We start from the raw sequence: 21,475 nt of genomic DNA, 5'->3' as shown, positions 1-21,475 counted from the left end.
CTCCTCATCTCTGTTCTAAAAGGTCTTCCCTTTACTCTGCGGCTGTGCCCTCGGGTCCTAGTCTCTCCTACTAATGGAAACATCTTCCCCACGTCCACTCTATCCATGCCTTTCAGTATTCTGTAAGTTTCAATCAGATTCCCCTTCATCCTTCTAAACTCCATCGAGTACAGACCCAGAGTCCTCAAATGTTCCTCATATGTTAAGCCTTTCATTCCTGGGATCATTCTCGTGAACTTCCTCCGGACCTTCTCCAGGGCCAGCACATCCTTCCTGAGATACGGGGCCCAAAATTGCTCACAATATTCTAAATGTGGCCTGACCAGAGCCTTATAAAGCCTCGGCAGTACGTCCCTGCTTTTATATTCTAGTCCTCTCGAAGTAAATGCCAACATTGCATTTGCCTTTCTAACTACTGACTCAACCTGCAAGTTAACCTTAAGAGAATCCTGGACTAGGACTTCCAAAGTCCCTTTGCACTCCAGACTTCTGAATTCTTTCCCCATTTAGAAAATAGTCTATGCCTCTATTCTTCCTACCAAAGTGCATGACCTCACACTTCGCCACATTGTATTCCATCTGCCACTTCTTTGCCCATTCTCCTAACCTGTCCAAATCCTTTTGCAGCCTCCCCACCTCCTCAATACTAGCTGTCCCTCCACCTTTGTATCATCTGCAAACTTAGCCAGGATGCCCTCAGTTCCTTCATCTAGATCATTAATGCATAAAGTGAAAAGTTGTGGTCCCAACACTGACCCCTGCGGAACTCCACTGGTCATTGACTGCCAACCTGAGAAGGACCCCCTTATCCCCACTCTCTGCCTCCTGCCAGACAGCCAATCTTCTATCCATGCTAGTACCTTGCCTCTAACACCATGGGCTCTTATCTTACTGAACAGCCTCCTGTGCGGCATGTTGTCAAAGGCCTTCTGGAAGTCCAAGTAGATAACATCCATTGGCTCTCCTTTGTCTAACCTACTCATTACCTCCTCAAAGAATTCTAACAGATTTGTCAGGCATGACCTCCCCTTGATGAAACCATGCTGACTTTGCCCAACTTTACCATGCACTTCCAAGTATTCTGAAATCTCATCGTTAATAATGGACTCTAAAATCTTACCAACGACCGAGGTCAGGCTAATTGGCCTGTAATTTCTCGTCTTTTGCCCCACTCCCTTCTTAAACAGGGGGGTTACATTAGCGACTTTCCAGTCCTCTGGGACCCTCCCTGACTCCAGTGATTCCTGAAAAATTACCACCAACGCCTCCACTATCTCTTCAGCTATCTTCTTCAGAACTCTGGGGTGTAATCCATCTGGTCCAGGTGATTTATCCACCTTCAGACCTTTCAGTTTTCCTAGCACTTCTCCTTGGTAATGGCCACCATACTCACCTCTGCCCCCCGACTCTCTTGAACTTTGGGGATGTCACTCGTGTCTTCCACTATGAAGACTGACGCAAAGTACCTATTCAGTTCCTCCGCCATTTCTTTGTTCCCCACTACTACCTCTCCAGCATCATTTTCCAGCGGCCCAATGTCCACTTTTGCCTCTCTCTTATCCTTTATATATCTAAAAACTCTTGCAATCTTCTTTTATATTATTGGCTAGTTTACCCTCATATTTAATCTTCTCCCTCCTTATTTCTTTTTTAGTTGTCCTCTGTTGGTCTTTGTCGGCTTCCCAATCCCTTGGTTTCCCACTGCTCTTCACCGCATTGTATGCTTTCTCTTTAGCTTTTATGCTGTCCCTGACTTCCCTTGTCAGCCATGGTTGCCTCGTCCTCCCTTTAGTATGCTTCTTCTTCCTAGGGATGAATTTTTGCTGTGTCTCCCAAATTACTCCCAGAAACTCCTGCCATTGCTGTTCCACTGTCTTTCTTGCTAGGCTCATCTCCCAGTCAATTCTGGCCAGTTCCTCCCTCATGCCTCTGTAGTTGCTTTTATTCAACTGTAATACCGTTACATCTGATTCCTCTCAAATTGCAGGGTAAATTCTATCATATTATGGTCACTTCCTCCTAAGGGTTCCTTCACCTTAAGCTCCCTTATCAAATCTGCCTCATTACACATCACTAAATCTAGAATTGCCTGTTCCCTAGTGGGTTCCACCACAAGCTGCTCCAAAAAGCCATCTCATAGACATTCCACAAATTCCTTTTCTTGGGATCCACTACCAACCCGATTTTCCCAGTCTACCTGCATATTGAAATCCCCCATGATCACTGTAACCTTGCCTTTCTTATACACCTTTTCTATCTCCTGGGTATCTTGTGCCCCACATCCTGACTACTGTTCGGAGGCCTGTACATAACTCCCATTATGGTTTTTTTACCTTTGCGGTTCCTCAACTCTACCCACACAGGTTCTACATCATCTGACCCTACATCATTTCTTGCTATCGATTTAATTCCATTTCTTACTAACAAAGCAACCCCACCCGCACTACCAACCTGCCTATCTTTTCGATAGGATATATCCTGATCACCTTGCAGCCATGTCTCCGTAATGCCCACCACATCATACCTGCCAATTTCAATCTGCGCCACAAGCTCATTTACCTTATTTCGTATACTGTGTGCATTCAGATACAACACCTTCAGTCCTGTATTTCCCGTCCCCTTTCTCACAGTCGTCCCTTTATCTGATGTGCTTGAAGTTAGATTCCTAGCCCTTTCCAAACACTCTGTCCTATTTTGTGTTCTGGAGACTTTAATTGCCTCTCCTGGGCTCTCCTTTCTTTTCAGTTTTTTCATAATTTTCAATGAAGTTGAATCCACCCCCCCCCCTCACGCTAACCTGCTACTTTGTTTCCTATTAATCATATTTCTTGGAGTTTTACCCTTCCCTCCCCCCCAACTTTCTAGTTTAAAGTCCTGTTGATCACCCTATTTACCCTTTTCGCTTGAACATTGGTCCCAGATCGGTTCAGGTGGAGACCGTCCCAACGGTACAGATCCCTCCTGCTCCAATACTGATGCCAGTGCCCCACGAAATGGAACCCCTCTTTCCTGCACCACTCCTTTAGCCACATGTTTGCTTCCCTTATTCTCGCGTCCCTATGCCAATTTGCACGTGGCGCGGGTAGTAATCCGGAGATTATAACCCTTGAGGACCTGTTCTTTAATTTAGTTCCTAGTTCCTGATAATCCCCAAACAGGCCCTCTTTCCTAGTCTTACCTGTGTTATTTGTCCTGACATGGACCACAACAACTGGATCCTCCCCCTCCCTCTCCAATATCCTTTCAAGCCGGTCAGAGACGTCCCTCACCTTGGCACCGGGCAGGCAACATACCATGCGGCACTCTCAATCCTGCTTATAAAGGAAGCTATGAATTCCCCTAATTATAGAATCCCCTACAACTACCACTTGTCTTTTTGCTCCCCCCTCTTGAATAGCCTTCTGTGCTACGGTGCCGTGGTCAGCTGGCTCATCCTCCCTACAGCCCTCTTCCTCATCCACACAGGAAGTAAGTACTTCGTATCTGTTGGACAAGGTCAAGAGCTGAGGCTCTTCTGTTCCTGAACACAGGATCCCTCTACCTGCCTCACTTACAGTCACACCCTGCTGACCTTGACCACTGACTGGACTTGAGGTACTTAATCTACCAGGTGTGACTGCCTCCTGATACAAAGCATCCAGGTAACTGTCCCCCTCCCAGATGTGCCACAGCGTCCGGAGCTCGGACTCCAGCTCATCAATTCTGATTCCTCCAGCAACCAACAGTTGCTGTAGATGTGGTCACTGCGGCTCGCAATGGGATCTGCCAGCTCCCACATCATACAGACACAGCACATCACCTGCCCAGCCATCTCTACTTAGATAATTAATTTATTAATTAGCTTTGCAGTGTTTTTTTTCAAATTTGGTGCAGATTTCCTACCAACCAATCAGGTCACAGCTTTCCTGTGATGTCACTTTTTCAGTTTTGGCTTCAGTTACTCTATGCCCTGAGGTCACCGCTCCAGTGCTCCTCCCTCTGAGTCTGCTCCCCAGAGGGAAGGCCACAAATCCCCGTGGTAAGCTAGATTTATACTCACAACTCTGGTGCTCCTCCCTGGAGACAAGGCCGCAAATCACCGAGGTATGCTAGATTTATACTCACTGTTCCGGTGCTCCTCCATCGGAGTCTGCTCCCAGGATTACTCACCAATCAGCTGCTTTTTCTTTAAAATCCACTTTCAGAAGAGTGTCCCTCGCAGGTCTGGTGCTCTCCTGAGGGCACTGCCTCTTCCTCTCTTTTTTAGGTTTGAGGAGGAGGGAGGGATGGAAATACTACAGCAATGTAACGTTTGGGGCTATTCCGTTATTTGACAGTGGGTCCTCCTCGATTCCCTCCTGAGTCGCGGTGGCTGTGATGACTTCTCCCAGAATGCTTCAGTCACTTCTCACCAGCGCCCTCTGTTGGATGCCCTTCGTTCTGTTGAGCGGAAGAGTCCCTCTCCTCGGTTCCCTCCTGAGTCATGGTAGCTGTGATGACTTCTCCCAGAATGCTTCAGTCACTTCTCACCAGTGCCCTCTGTTGGATGCCCTTCCTCCTGTTAAGTGCAGAATCCTTCTCCTCAGTTCCCTCCTGAGTGTTGGGATTGGTCACTACACAAATGCTTTGAACAGAGAGGCAACTGCTAAAACATGTCGTTCTCTTTTATAACAAATCCCTCCTCCCCTGCTCAAAGGGTGGGATTTTTCATTGGCGTTGGGCACAGAATGGGCAGAGGTGGGAATGGGCTCTTCAACTCCCCACTCTGCCCTACCACTCCCAGGATCCCTACCTTACAGGTGATCCATTTGCAATTATATTTGTAAGGAAATCTTTGGAATAGGTCATTCAATATGCTTTTTCATTTTCACCAGAGCAATTATAGAATCTTACAACACAGGAGACCATTCAGCCCATCACGTCTGTACTGGCTCTTTGAATGAGTGGCCTAATTTAGACACACACACACTCCGTTATAACCTGGCAAATTAGTTCTCTTCAAATACATGTCCGATTGCCTTTTGAAAGTACCAATGAATTCTGGTTCCACCATTATTTCAGGAAGTGTGTTCCAGACCCTAACCACCCACCTCCCAGAACCATGTTAAGAATGGCTCCTCATTTCCCTGATAGTTTGTTTCCTGATTATTGCAAATCTATGATCTCTGGTTAAGGATTCAGTTGTCAAGAAACAACGGATGGAGTCTTCCCTTCCCGACATCAGTGAGATTCGTGGCAGGCGAGAGTGGAAAATATGGTGGGGAGCGAAAATTGGTTTCCCGACATCAGGAAACCAGGTCGGGATCGCCCTCCCCTGACGTTCATGGCTGGCTGATGGTGGGTCGAGTCTCCCACTGAAGCTCGGCAGGAACCCACTTTGCAACTCATGCATGCTCATTAAAACCCAACAGACCTGAATTGTGCACCCCCACCACATCTTCCATCCCGCCAGTGGGAAACTGCGCCATTCAATAACCCAACTGGACCCTCGTGGCGAGGGAGAATGTTAAAGCACTTACCTCAGTCTCCATGCTGTCTGCACCACTGGAGCTGGCTGCGGGTTTGGTGTGCGCAGAAGACACAAGGTCCAGTGGAGATAAAGTGGGGAGGTGATGGATGCAAGACAAGAAGGTTGGGGTCCAGAGGAGAAGACGGGGGAGGTCCAGATGCAAACAAGGGGGGTAGTCTGGATCAGAAGAAGGGGTGGTCCGGATGAGCGCAAGCAGGGGGCTCTAGAAGAGAACAAGGGGGTGGTCCGGATGGTGTGGAGGGGGAAAGAGGGCAGGAAGGGGAAGGGGAGGGAGGGAGATGTGATGGGACCAGAGTATGTTTCAGAGGGAAGGGTCAGTAGAGTCGACGTTGGGATCATGGGGGAGAACTGGGGGTGCTGGTGATATGAGGGGACAGTGATTGTGAGAGGGGGAAGTGGTACGGTGTAGGGTGGGAAGGTCCAGATATAGTGAGTATAGATCTCATTATTGAGTGGGACAAGGATAGTAACATGGATCATGGGAGTGAGGAAGATCAGGGTGGGAAGAGGAATGGTGACTGGGGTCAGCTCAGTGTGGAGGTAATACACATGCAGATTAACAGTGTTAGAGTCCAGGGTGATGGGTGGAGGCTCAAGGGTTACCCAAGGGTAACCAAGGGGAAAGTTAAGGGGAACCAAGGGTAACGAAGGGGAAAGTGACGTTGGTGATGGGGGGGTGGCGGGGGGGGGGGGGGGGGGGGGGAAGCTGGTGAATAACAGGTGGATGGCTAAAAGGTTGTGGAGATGCACCATTCTGAGACAGAACCAGCTCGAGACAAAGGCAACGCCCTCAATGTCCAAGTGCAAAACATCACTGGGAAGGAGGGTCTCCTTAGGCGAGTGCAGTTCATGTTCAGCACGACTGGACAACTAAAGGGAAGCCCGAATAATCATGTGGAGTCTGTTTGAGAGCTTTCTCATTTGTTACTCCTCGCTATTTGGTGAAGGCCACATAACATCATGTCTGGCCCAGAGGGTTCTCATGACAATGGCATCCCAGCAAGGTGTAAAGTTGCTGTTCGCTCTGCGTCACTGACCATTTGCTCCAGGAAGAGTTAAGGAAGAAAGGGCAAATGGAGGGAGGGGTTGCCTACAAGGGGCACACAGGTAAATGGCAGCCAATTGATGCCTGCAAACCTCCATCCTCCCGGGGGTATGTACCTGCCTGACACAGGCTCATGTGGTTAGTCTTTCCGTTGTGACTAGGTCTATTCCCAGAACCTTGAGGATTGTGGACACCAGCTGATTATTTTGTGAGTGGGAAGCTTCTCGCATATGGCAGTCATCACTCTTGTCAAAGAGCAATGTCTCCATAAGCAGCCATGCATTAAGGGGAGGAAGACCCATCATTGGTCCAGCCCTGGAAGGGGTGCAGTGTGCACAACCATTAAAACTAGCAGCAAGAATGAATCCAGGAGACTTCCAATTGGTGCAAAATAACACTTTTCAAAGTGTAAAAACTACTTACAATCATTGAACACCCATGCCACCTGTGCTCTTTCAATACATTTTAATTTTCCTTACTCTACCGCAACGTCTAGGTGCAGCCCTGACATCCACAGCAGAGGTGGAGGCAGCCTGCTGACTACAGTGCCCTGTTGTCTGTGATGACCTTCGTGGGCGTGCTCTGGAGGGCCAAGGTGAGGAGAGCTCAGGCCTGATTTGGTTCTCCTGCTCAGGGACAGGGGCATCTTCCTCGACCTGAGGAGCTGGAGCTGATGGGGTCACAGGAAGAGGCGATTGGGAATGGCTGGACACCCTTGGAGATCTGTAGGTGGATGCCCCTGGGCTGTCTGCATGATGCTCCACCTCCCTTTGGGTGCCCAAGGGCCCCACCCTGACTCCTTGAGGAGAAGGGGCACCTGGAGAGAGATCGAGGTGCCCTGCCCCCCCTCTCATGTAGCCACTGCGAAAGATCACCTATGGCTACAGGGACAGAGTGCAGGTCCGAGCGCATCTTTGGCAGAAATTGGGCATTCTGCTGGACCAGGTTCTCCATGGCATCTGCCATCTTCCCCATAGAGACTTTGATGTGCTCACAGGTCAGAGCCACTACATCAGAGAGCATGTAGATGGACTCCTCCATCTCTTGTGCAACTCCGTTGAGGGTCTCTGGCAGCTCTTCCTGATGTTTCCCCTGCATCTCGCTGATACTCCAGTATCCTCTCCATGGCTTCTTCCAGAGGCTCATTATCTGTCTCAGCAGGGGCCTTTTCCCCAGCAGTCCTCCGAGTGCCAGAGGCCTTGGCTGTCACTGCCCCCTCCTGCTATGGACATGTGTCTCTAAGGTGACCACCTGAGTGTGAGCCTGAGCCTAAACTGGATATATGACCCACCGAGATGTGTGTCTCTGGGCTGGTGGGGGTGCAGGCGAATGCTATGACAGTTGTACAGGTGAGAAGTCATTCTCATTCTCTTCCTAGATCTCCTGCAGGCTGGGACGGACTTCAGGTGCCAGGTCTGGCCTCACCGTCTTCCTCTGGCACCTAGAATGGAGGAGAGAGAGAGTGACTGCTTAGCTGCTTCAAACTTGGTACTCATCAATCGCTTTGATTTTCTGAGGTTGTCTGGATGCTTCCCCACGAGATGGTTGGGGGACACTGACCTTGCTAACAGCACAGGCACAGTCATGGTCCTTCCCTGCCAGCTCAGCAGCCTACTGTTCAAGTTGTGTGAGGGGCCCTGAGCTCAGGCATCCCCCCTCCTGTCTTCTCTCTCTTCCCCTGTTGTGGGCTGTCTTCTCCTGCATATAGATGGATTGTGAGCACGTACGTTGAAAGAGCACGTTGCAGGCTGGTAATTCTGTAGCTGATAACTGACCTCGTGACTCCCCAAAACCTGACCACCATGTGCATGGCACAAGTGAGGAATGAGATGGAATTGTCCCTTTTTGCCTGGATATGTGTGGCTCCAAGAACACTCAGGAAGCTGGAAACCATCCAGGACAAAGCAGGCCACTTTACTGGCACCACATCCAGCACCCTCAACGTTCAGTCCCTGCACCACCTGTACACAGTGACAGCAGTGTGTACCATGTACAAGAGGCACTGCAGCAAGTCACCAAGGCTCCTTGAACAGCACCCTCCAACCCTATGAGCTCTACCAGCTAGAGGACAAGGGCAGCAGATACATGAGAACAGCAGCGCCTGTAATTTGCCATGCATGGCACCCCGCAGCTGTACCTTCACTAAGTCTGCTTGAACCTTGCAGTTCCCTCACGAATAACACAGCACATGGACTGCAGGGGTTCAGTCAGGTAACAGCCCACCACCTTCTCAAAGGCATTTATGGATGGGCAAGAGAAATGCTGGCCTTGCCAGTGACGCCCAGGTCCCATGGGACAATAAGCGGTGGGTTGGGTTGGAAGGACAGAAGTTTCACTTACCCTCGCAGCACAGATTAAATCATTGACCCTTTTCCAGCACTGCAGTGTGGTCCTCCTCTACTCTGTGTCTGCTGACCACCCTGGTGACCTCTTCCCAGGCCACAGTGGTCAGCTCGAATGACCTGCTGCGGCTATCCCTAGGGAAGAGGAGTGCCTGTCCCACACTGTGTCCAGGGATGCGTCGCTGGAGCAGGGAGCCATGGCTTGCTGCCTTCTCCTGCTCATCCTTTCCTTCTTGCCGTTAATGAAGTCCTGTCCAGGTGCCTTTTGAAATAGGACACCCGGAAATGACAGCAGGGGTCCTGACTTCCTGCCTGTCCCGCCGAACGTGTGCATATTTAACTAATGAGGCAGGCATTGCACAATTGCGTGAAAAAGTCGTTTGAACCTCTACTGACCCTCTCTCTCAAAGTCGTGATGAGGACAGGAGGAGGTTGCTGATGAATATAGATAGGATGAGTGAGTGGGCAAAAGTCTGGCAAATGGAGTTTAATGTGGGAAAATGTGAAGTTATTCACTTTGGCAGGAAGAACAAAGTATTACTTAAATGGAGAAGGGCTGCATAATTCTGAGGGGCAGAAGGATCGAGGTGTTCTAGTACATGAGTCACAAAAAGTTAGTATGCAGGTACAGCAAGTAATTAAGAAGGCTAGTGGAATGCTATCCTTTATTACGAGAGGGATTGAACATAAAAGTAAGGATGTTATGCTTCAGCTATGCAGGGCATTGGTGAGACCGCATCTCGAATACTGTGAGCAGTTTTGGTCTCCTAATTAAGGAAGGATGTAAATGCATTGGAGGTGGTTCAAGGAGTTTTCCTGGACTGATACCTGGAATGAGTGGGTTGTCTTATGAGGAAAGGTTGGACTAGACTGGCCTTTCTTCCACTGGAATTTAGAAGAGTGAGGGGTGATTTGATTGAAGTATACAAGATCCTGAACAGTCTTGACAAGGTGGACATCAAATGGATGTTTCCTCTTGTGGGTGAGTCCAGAACTAGGGGGCACTGTTTTAAAATTAGAGATCGTCCTTTTAGGACAGAGATGAGGAGAATTTTTTTCTCTCAGATGGTTGTGCGACTTTGGAACTCTCTGCCTCAGTAGGTGGTGGAGGCGGTGTCGTGGAATATTTTTAAGGTGAATGTAGATAGATTTTTGTTAGGCAAGGGAATCAAGGGTTATCAGGGTTAGATGGGAATGTGGAAATCAAAACACAAGAAGATCAGCCAAGATCTCAATGAAAGGTGGAGCAGGATCGAGGGGCCGAATGGTCTACTCCTGTTCCTATTTCTTATGTTATTATGCTCTGCAGCAGGAATTACTCTCACTTTTGCATCTTGCCACGGAACCTATGGCAGGAAGGGAAGATTCTGCCCAATGTCACCCTCCCTGCTCTATCAAAACCCCTCATTATACCCCAGCTTCTCCAGTTTCTCTGTGTAACTAAAGTCTCCCACCTCTGATAACGTCCTGCTCAACCTCTTGTGACCCTCTCAAAGGCTCTGACATTACTTCCAACGTTCTATCTTCCACTGTTTCTTCTCCAGTTATGATTCAACTACTTATATTCATCTCAAAATGCCCTGGCATAAATTCATTTTCTGGACCTTCTGTTTGTCCCTTTGGGAAAATTGGGTTGATTTTGAGTCCTGGACAGAACAATTTTGTCATGTTTCTCCCACAAGACCAATCCAACAGTTTAACCTTTGCTCCTTCTTTATCAGCTGATGTCCTTAAGACTTCCCACTTCTTCAGATCATGAATGGAATTCCCCTGTGTATCTTTCCATGTGTGCAGGGTCCTGGACATGGACTGAATTCTTAGCAAGTCTTTCTGTCCCATAGAATACTGTCCTGAAAAATATAGGAACCTCTTCCAGCAAGAATTTGATGGGGTACAAAAAGAAAGCTCATTTGATGCTTCACTCAGATGTCTCCCTCACCACTTTGGTTGTTTATATTTTATTGATACTACTCAGGACATTTCTTCTCTTGTGTTTCTCTCATTACATTGGATTACATAGGAAATGTAATACTGAAACAGGCCATTCAGCTCAATGATTCCATTGGTGGTTTTTATGCTTCACTTGAGCCCCCTTCCATCTTTCCTCATTGAAATCTACCATTATATCCTTCTATTCATTTCTCCCTCTTCAGCTTGTATTACTCTCCCTTGAATACATCAGCACTATTCCCTTCAACCACTCTCTTGGTAGTCAGTGTTGTAATATGCCTTTAAGTGATAGCAGCATGGCAGCACTAGAAGGGAAGTGTGCCATGCAATCCAGTTTTGCCTGTGAGCAGATCACAGCACAGCTTAGATGTCTACTACCCATGGCTTTCTACCCATGTATATCTGTTCTCTTGTGCCTATTCTTGATAAATGAACCCACAATGTGCTTCCCCAATCCCTTATGAGTGATTGGTGCCTTTATGTTATTATAAGAGCACAACATGGTGTTCAGCAGTGGTGAAACAGCCTGGAAACAAGATTCAGCACAGGTACAACATGGTGAACAGACTTAGATTGTGCTATCTGGCATGAGACAACCCCGATGTTTTGGTCAGATTGCTACGAAGTCCCAGCGCTGTAGCGTGTTGTAAACGCAGTGTGGTGACTGTGTAGAAAAGCTTGTAAGACACAGAGAGATAGTGCTCAATTAAAGAGCTGGTAAGCAGACGGATCTCTCTTAGTGTGATTGCAGCACACTGCCTGTCTGTTCAGTGAATGGGAAAGCATGTGAAGAGGACCAGCACCAAGTTAGCTCAGCAGGGAGAGACGAGTGACCAGGGTGTGGGCCAGAGCGAGAGTGAGTGAGGGAGAGACTAACAGAAAAAAACACATTAAAAATCGGGCTGGAGAATGTTGTGAATATAATGGTCAGAGCTTCGGAAAAGCGTGAAAAAGCGGCTACAGCGACACTCATCCCAAGTATTATGGGAGAATGAAGATCAAAGGGATATTATTAGAATGTCCACAAAACTCAAGTGTGAATTGGGATGCACTGAACTACCATCTGAATTCAAAACAGTGCACAGAGCTACGGATTCTTGATTCAGGTGTGTCTGGACCAGGCAAGCAAGCCATAAAAACTCACCTAACAATTGGGAATGGAGGTCTACACAGGCTGAACACATCAGGATTAACAGCAGAAGAGCTATAGGATCCCCAAAAGATATGGATTTCTTAGAAGACTGGTTCAGATTCAAGTTAAACTTTCGTATTCATTGACTGGAGTTCACGTCACTTTGACAACAGGCTACAGAATCCATAGACCATTTCGTCAGCACATGCAGAGAAAAGGGTATGTAATGTGATTTTTCAAACACAGAAGTAACAGACGGAATTGTTGAGTTGGTCATCACATCCACTCCCATGGAAGCGTTCCAGAAAGATCTGCGAGACAAGCTCAAAATGTATAGCACTGAAGATCTGCTCAAGAATGGACAGAAGTTCAAAACGATCCTCACAGGTCCTCGAAGCTTACAGGTCGTAAGTACAACGCCAGTTGTTGATGTATTCACTAGAGCATCCAAACCTAGCAAGACACGTGGAAGGTGTGGCTTTCTGCATGCATAAGGAAATGCCCAGCTTTCCATCAATTCTGCAAGGCATGGGACAGAAAGAGCCGTTGGCAGAGGCAGTGCACTGGAGCAAAGGCTGATGCAGCTACAAAGAGCCGTGCGCTGATCCAAACAGACCTTCAAGCAATAAGAATGACCACCCAGTATCCCATCAGATACATATGTATGAGGTGATTGACAAACCAGAAAATGACAATGATACGCATGATGAGAGGATGAACGGTGAACATGTTTCAGACCTTCACTCTCGTGGTAAACATAGATGCTATCAGACCGTCTGAAATGTTTGACAAGATTCAAATTATCTGCCCTGAGAAAGTTGGTAACTACTTATTATTGGCCAAGATTGACACAGGGGCAAGTGCCAAGTTGCTACCTATGCAGATTATAAAAGACATGTATCCACAGCCATGGAAGACCATGGTGAAACCTACTGCTGTGCAACTTTCAGCGTACAATATTTCAATAATTCCATGTACAGGATCCATAGTCCTGGAGGGCAAGTATAATCAATCCTCCTAGATATCACAGATATTCTACATCATGGAGACTAAAGAGCCAGCATTTGCAGCTCTGCCAGCATGCTGTGACCTTGCATTTGTTACAATTCATGGAATCAGTCAGACGTCATATGGCAGATCAACTTAATAAACTACTTCTTTTGCCTCAGTTCATGACCTAAGATCAAAATGCCCAGAATGTTTTGACAAAATTGGTAGTTTCAAGGGAGCTGCAACATTACACTTGCAGGAGAATGCAAGTCTGTTGATTGATTGGATACATTTTCTGCTACTCAAATGCCAGCAGCAACAAGAAGAAAAGGCGAAAGATTCGACACTACAGAAACATGGAAAACCATCACTGAAGGATGGCCTGATTCAATTCAGCATGTCCGTGAAGACATGAGACCATTTTGGCCTTACTGGGATGAGCTAGGCATTTCCTGCGGAGTCATTTTTAAAGACAGACAGGTCATCATACTGGAATCCTTGCAACCTGATATTCTTCAACAACTTCATCACTCACACATGGACATAGATTGGGGGAGAAGATTCCCAAGAGAAACAGTCTATTGGCTGGGTATGAATAATGACATTGAAGTCATCATCAAGATGTGCAAAGCATGTCACAAGCACATGTCAAGCCAGCACAAAGAACCATTGATTCCAGATGAAGTTCCTATCCATCCATAATCCAAAATCACAATTAACCTCTTTCATTATCCTCATCGACCACTTTACAAAGTACCTCATTATTTAACAATTATACAATATTTCAAACATAACCATCATTCACGCTCTCAGTGCTATATTCAGTTTATTTGGTAGACCTGGAGAGATCATTGTGGATAATGGTCCACAATTTATTGGCAAGCCATTTCAGGACATGTGTGAGAAGTGGAATATTGATCACACTACTTCTTCTCATTCAGTTTGATCTAACTGCCTAGCTGAATAAATTATTTACACGGTGAGATCCCTCATTCTCAAATGTAGACAGACAAAGCAAGATCTACACATCGCAATGTTACATCTGAGAGGGTTACCTTTAAGTGCAACTATTCAATCACTGGCAGGGCTCATGTTTGGCAGACCGGTGCATACCAATTTATGGACTCTTACCCATTCCACTCTCTCAGAAACTGGAGAGCAACTTTTAAACCTACAAGAGATGATGACTAACATGCTTGATAAAAATGGTACAGAATTGCCAAGTTTAGTGTGGAGACAATAAGTTTTTCAACCAGGATCCCAGAGACGATGGGTGCCAATCAGCCAAGCTGACAAAGATTTATTCAGAACCAAGGTCCTATGAAGTCATTACTGTCAGTAAGCTTTAATCATGAAAAATAATTCATCTTCAAGGAGTACAAACCTTCTGGACGAATTTGTGTTTTTTAAAAGACAACGGGTGGAATTGTCTCTGAATTGCACTGAGTGCGTTAGTGGGTGTGAAAAATGTGAAAAGGTCGTCCCCTTCCCGGCACATCCGCTGCATTAACAATGCATTCACAGGAAACACACCTGATTGCTGTAGGTGGGCTTGGATTTGCCCACCACACCAGCACCTCAGCCTCTCCTCACACCGGACGCCATGTTTAAAGTCCACCAGAGCACATACCTAGTTCCTGTCTTCAGACCAGGACTGCTCCAGATGACAGGTGGCCCCGAAAGCAAAGAAGATGGCAGCCTGCAAATTTAGTGAGACCTCTCTGGGGCAACTGCCTGACAGCAGGAGATCCAACAGAGTCAACAATCCGGCCTGAGAAGTGGTGGCAGCAGCTGTCAGTTCCACCGGAGCACAGAGGAGGTCAGCTTTCCAGTGCAGGAAGAGGATGCATGATCTCATCCATTCCACCAGGGTAAGTCAATCACCTCATCACTCTCAACTCACACACTCACAAACCCATCACTTACCCACAGGGATCTCATACCTCAAGGGACAACACCACTAACTTTCACACACACCCTTGTATCTCCATCAGGTGGGAACCACCCTTTGAGGGTCTTGCAGACATAATCCCTCTGTCAACACAACTGTGAGTGCTCGCTCTCCTGCTTTTGACTCTGCTGTCATGCACTAATTATCTCTACTTTGGTTCACAGGGAGCTCTGTCATGCGACCAACATCCTCAGGTGGCCAGTCTATCAGCACCATCCAGGTCCTCACTTCCAATCAACAGGACACCTCCTCCATTGAAGAGCTGGAAATAAGCAGCCTGGAAGACCCATCACAGTGCTTACCCACACCCTCCATCAAAGCAGAGACACACACCTTGATGGGACATAGATCTAGAGCAGGCTGGGGTTCACAACCTGGTGGTCACTGCATGGACACGTGTCCAAAGCAGGTTCAGCCAAGCGCCATGGCACTCGCAGGACAGCTGAGAAAGAGGCATCTGTGAGGTCTGAGTCAGCTGACAGGCCTCTGGATTCGGCCTTCCAACTCATTGTGGAAAGTCAGCAGAAAGTGGGGCAACAACGTACAAAGCTGTTGGAAGCCCTCAACAGAGTGACATGCGAATCGGAGGAATGTGTCAGCTTGCTCTCTGATGAAGTGGTGCTCACACGCCAGTGTGACCCAGTGACGGGTCTCACTGTCTCCCCCAAGTCCCGGTGTGACCCAGTGACGGGGTCTCTCTGTCCGTGCCCAATCCCGGTGTGACCCAGTGATGGGGTCTCTCTGTCCCCCCAGTCCCGGTGTGACCCAGTGACGGGGTCTCTCTGTCCCCCCAGTCCCGGTGTGACCCAGTGATGGGTCTCACTGTCTCCCCCAAGTCCCAGTGTGACCCAGTGACGGGGTCTGTCTGTCCGTGCCCAATCCCGGTGTGACCCAGTGACGGGTCTCTCTGTCTCCCCAGTCCGGTGTGACCCAGTGATGGGTCTCTCTGTCTCCCCAGTCCGGTGTGACCCAGTGACGGGTCTCTCTGTCCCCCCCCAGACCTGGTGTGACCCCATAACGGGTCTGTCTGTCACCCCCTTGTCCCAGTGTGACCCAGTGATGGGTCTCCCTGTCCGTTATCAGTGCTGCTGTGACCCAATGACAGGTCTCTCTGTCCGTCCCAGTCCCGGTGTGACGGGTCTCTCTGTCTCACCCCAGTCCCGGTGTGACGGGTCTCTCTGTCCGTCCCAGTCCCGGTGTGACGGGTCTCTCTGTCTCACCCTAGTCCCGGTGTGACGGGTCTCTCTGTCCGTCCCCGTCCTGGTGTGACGGGTCTCTCTGTCTCCTGCGAGTCCCGGTGTCACCCAATGATGGGCCTGTCTGTCAACCCGACTCCCAGTGTGACCCAGTGACGGGTCACTCTGTCCCCCCAGTCACGGTGTGACCCAGTGACGGGTCTCTCTGTCTGTCCCAGTCCCGGTGTGACCCAGTGACGGGTCTCTTTTTCTCCCCCCAGTCCTGGTGTGATGGGTCTCTCTGTCTCCCGCGAGTCCCGGTGTCACCCAGTAATGGGTCTGTTTGTCAGCCCGAGTCCCAGTGTGACCCAGGGATGGGTGTCTCTGACCGTCCATAGTCCCAGAGTGACCCAGCGATGGGTCTCTCTGTCCGCCCCCAGTCCCAATGTGACCCAGTGATGGGTCTTTCTATCCCCCCCAGTCCCGGTGTGATCCAGTGACGGGTCTCTCTGACCCCCACCCAGTCCTGGTGTGGCCCATAGACAGGTCTCTCTGTCCTCCTCTCTGTCCCAGTGTGACACAGTGACAGGTCTCTCCGTCCCTGCCAGTCCCGGTGTGACCCAGTGACGGGTCTGTCTGTCTCCCCCTCGTCACAGTGTGACCCATTGACTGGTCACTCTTTCCCCCCGAGTCCCAGTATGACGTAGTGACGGGTCTCTCTGTTCCCCCCACTCCCGGTGTGACTCAGTGACGAGTATCTCTGTCCCCCCAGTCCTGGTGTGACCCAGTGACGGGTCTCTCTGTCCGTCCATAGTCCCAGTGTGACCCAGTGATGGGTCTCTCTGTCCGTCCATAGTCCCGGTGTGACCCAGTGATGGGTCTCTCTGTCCGTCCATAGTCCCAATGTGACCCAGTGATGGGTCTCTCTGTCCGTTATCAGTGCTGCTGCGACCCACTGACAGGTCTCTTTGTCCCCCCAGTCCTGGTGTGACCTAGTGACGGGTCTCTCTGTCCCCCCTAGTCCCAGTGAGACCCAGTGACGGGTCTCTCTGTCCCCCCCCGTCCCAGTGCGACCAGGTGACGGGTCTCTCTGTCCCTCCAGTTCCAGTGTGAGCCAGTGACGGGTCTCTCTGTCCGTCCATAGTCCCGGTGTGACCCAGTGATGGGTCTCTCTGTCCGTCCATAGTCCCAATGTGACCCAGTGACGGGTCTCTCTGTCCCCCCCAGTCTCGGTGTGACCCAGTGACGGGTCTCTCTGACCCCCTAATCCCAGTGAGACCCAGTGACGGGTCTCTCTGTCCCCCCCTGTCCCAGTGCGACCAGGTGACAGGTCTCTCTGTCCCCCCAGTTCCAGTGTGACCCAGTGACGGGTCTCTCTGTCCGTCCATAGTCCCGGTGTGACCCAGTGATGGGTCTCTCTGTCCGTCCATAGTCCCAATGTGACGCAGTGATGGGTCTCTCTGTCCGTCCATAGTCCCGGTGTGACCCAGTGATGCGTGTCTCTGTACCCCCATTACCAGTGTGACCCAGTGACGGGTCTCTCTGTCTCCCCCCAGTCCCAGTGTGACCCAGTGAAGCGTCTCTATGTCCGTGCTCAATCCCGGTGTGACCCAGTGACGGGTCTCTCTGTCCTCCCAGTCCCAGTGTGACCCAGTGATGGGTCTCTCTGTCCATCCATAGTCCCGGTGTGACCCAGTGATGGGTCTCTCTGTCCATCCATAGTCCCGGTGTGACCCAGTGATGGGTCTCTCTGTTCCCCACAGTCCCGGTGTGACCCAGTGACGGGTCTCTCTGTCCCTCCGGAGACCTGGTGTGGCCCATAGATGGGTCCTTCTGTCCCCCCAGTCCCAGTGTGACATGGGGGATGTGAGCGTCTTTTGTTGGGTCGCAATTTTCGTCTGAACCTGCGTTTCGACAGGAACCCGGACCCTGATCCGGTGTCTGTTCCAGTTCCTGAACCGATTCAGGATCCTTTCCCTGATCCGGTCTCTGATCGAGTCCACGAGGGGGGAGGGGAGGTGGGGGGGAAGGGGAGCAGTGGTGGGGGGGAAGGGGAGCAGCGGTGGGGAGGAAGGGGGGCAGGGGTTGGGGGGAAGGGGGGCAGGGGTGGTGGGGAAGGGGGAGGGGTGGTGGGGAAGAGGGGGAGGGGTGGTGGGGAAGAGGGGGAGGGATGGTGGGGAAAGAGGGGAGGGGTGGTGGGGAGTGGAGGAGTTGGAGGGGTGGGTGGGAGGGGTGGGGAAGGGAGGGGGGGAGGGGGGTGGGGGAGAGGGAGGAGGGGAGTGGAGGGGTTGGAGGGGTGGGGAAGGGAGGGGGGTGGGGGGAGAGGGAGGAAGGGAGGGGGGTGGGGGGAGAGGGTGGGGGGAGAGTGAGTGAGCGGGTGGGGAGGGAGGGGGGGAGGAAGAGAGGGTGTTGGGGGAGGGGGATGGGGAGGGGGTAGGGAAGGGGGAGGGGTGAAGAGAGGGAGGGGGGGATGTGGGGAGGGGAGGGAGGGGGTGGGGAGGAGAGGAAGGGGGTGGGGAGGGGAGGTGGGGGGGTGGGTGGGGTGATGGGTGGGGGGGAAGGGGGGTGGGGAGGGAGGGGTGTTGGTTAAGGGGGGAGGGGTGGGGGTAGGGGGAGGGGGAAGGGTTGGGGGGATGGGGAAGGGGGCAGGGGTGGAGGGAGGAGGGGAGAGGGGAGCGGGATAGGGTGGACGGAGGAGGGGGAGAGGGAGGAGGGTGGAGGGGTGAGAGAGGGAGGAGAGAAAGTGAGAGGGGGAGGGAGAGAGATGGGGGAGTGGAAGGGAGAGAGAGACGGTGGGGTGTAAGAGAGAGAGAGCGACGGTGAGGTGTAAGAAAGAGCGCGACGGTGGGTGGAAGAGACAGAGAGAGAGACAGTAGGGTGTAAGAGACAGAGAGAGAGACGGGGGTGGAAGAGAGAGAGGGAGAGAGAGAGACGGGGTGGAAGAGAGAGAGAGAGACAGGCTGGAAGAGAGAGAGAGAGAGAGAGAAGGGGGTGGAAGAGAGAGAGAGAGAGGTGGAAGAGAGAGAGAGACGGGCTGGAAGAGAGAGAGAGAGACGGGGGTGGAAGAGAGAGAGAGAGACGGTGGGGTGTAAGAGAGAGAGAGAGACGGGGTGGAAGAGAGAGGGAGAGAGAGACGGGTGGAAGAGAGAGAGACAGTGGGGTGTAAGAGAGAGAGAGACGGGTGGAAGAGAGAGAGAAACGGTGGGGTAGAAGAGAGAGAGAGAGACGGTGGGGTGGAAGAGAGAGAGAGACGGGTGGAAGAGAGAGAGAAACGGTGGGGTAGAAGAGAGAGAGAGAGACGGTGGGGTGGAAGAGAGAGACGGTGGGGTGTAAGAGAGAGAGAGAGAGACGGTGGGGTGGAAGAGAGAGAGAGAGACGGTGGGGTAGAAGAGAGAGAGAGAGACGGTGGGGTGGAAGAGAGAGACGGTGGGGTGGAAGAGAGAGACGGTGGGGTGTAAGAGAGAGAGAGAGACGGTGGGGTGGAAGAGAGAGAGAGACGGTGGGTTGGAAGAGAGAGATGGTGGGGTGTAAGAGAGAGAGAGACGGGGGAGTGTAAGAGAGAGACATGGGGAGGGTATAAGAGAGAGAGAGAGAGAGAGAGACGGTGGGGTGTAAGAGAGAGAGAGAGACGGTGGGGTGTAAGAGAGAGACAGAAAGACGGGGGTGTAAGAGAGAGAGATGGGGGGCGTGTAAGAGAGAGAGAGAGACGGGGGGGAGGGAGAGAGATACAGACGGGGGTGGAAGAGAGAGACAGGGGGTTGGAAGAGAGAGAGAGAGAGATTGGGGTGGAAGAGAGAGAGACTGGTTGGGGGGGGTGGTGGAAGAAAGAGAAGGGGGGGTGGAAGAGAGAGAGAGACACAGACAGGGGTAGAGAGGAAGACGGGAGGGGGAATGAGATAGAGAGGACGGGGACAGAGGGAGAGAGAGAGAGAAATCGGGTCAGAAACAGAGATGAGGGCAGAGAGAAAGATTGGGGGGTGCGAGTTGCATTCATAGTGGTCTACTGCAAAGATAAAGCCCCTTCGGCCCATCGAGTCTGTGCAGGTCAATCTAGTGCCTAGCTATTCTAATCCCATTTTCCAGCACTAGGCCTATAGCCTTTTATGCCAAGGCATTGCAAGTGCACATCCAAATCCTTCTTAAATGTTATGAGGGTTGCTGCCTCTACCACCCTTTCAGGCAGAAAGTTCCAGATTCCCACCACCCTCTGGGTGAAACAATTTTTCCTCATATCTCCTCTAAACCTCCTGCCCCTTACCTTAAATCAATGCCTGCTGGTTATTGATCTCCCCTCCAAGGGGAAAAGTTCCTTCCTGTCTACCCTATCGATGCCCCTCATAATTTTATACACCTCAATCATATTCCCCCTCAATCTCCTCTGCTCCAGGGAAAATAACCCCAGTAGTCTACACATTCTCACCTTATAACTAAAACTCTCCAGCCCAGATAACATCCTAGTAAACCTCCTCTGCACTGCCTCTAGTGCAATCACATCCTTCCTATAATGCGGATTCCAGAACTGCACACAATACTCTAGCTGTGGCCTAACCAGTGTTCTTTACAGTCCCAGCATAACCTCCCTGCTCTTAAATTCTATACCTCGGTTATTAAAGGCAAGTATCCCATATGCCTTCTTAACCACCTTACCTACCTGTCCCGCTACCTTAAGGGACTGGTGGACATGCACTCTGATCCTCAGTACTTCCTAGGGTCCTAAACACTCATTGTGTATTCCCGTGCTTTGTTTGTCCCACCCAAGTGCATCACCTCACACTTATCCGGATTAAATTCCATTTGCCACTGATCAGCCTATCTGACCAGCCCGCTTATATCCTTCTGTAATCTAAGGCTATCCTCCTCACTGTTTAACACGCAACCAATTTTCGTGTCATCTGCAAACTTACTGATCAACCCTCCTACATACAAGTCTAAATCGTTTATATGTACCACAAACAGCAAAGGACCCAACACAAATTCCTGTGGAATCCCAGTGGACACAGGCATCCAGTCACAAAAGCACCCCTCTACTCAAACCCTCTGCTTCCTGCCACTCTGCCAATTCTGGATCCAATTTGCCAAATTGCCTTGGATCCCAAGGGCTCTTACCTTCGTTATCAGTTTCCCATGCAGGACCTTATCAAAAGCCTTACTGAAGTCCAAGTAGACTGCATCAAATGCATTGCCCTCAACTACACACTTGTTCACCTCTTCAAAAAATTCAATCAAATTGGTCAGACGTCACCTCCCTTTAACAAAACCACGCTGACTGTCCTTGATTAATCCCTTCCTCTCCAAGTGTAGATTAATTCTGTCCCTCAGAATTGCTTCCAATAGTTTCCCCACCACTGAGGTTAGGCTGACTGGCCTGTAGTTCCCTGATA

Source organism: Carcharodon carcharias, chromosome 29, assembly GCF_017639515.1.
Source record: "Carcharodon carcharias isolate sCarCar2 chromosome 29, sCarCar2.pri, whole genome shotgun sequence".
NCBI lineage: Eukaryota > Metazoa > Chordata > Chondrichthyes > Lamniformes > Lamnidae > Carcharodon > Carcharodon carcharias.
This window is presented reverse-complemented; position numbering follows the sequence as displayed.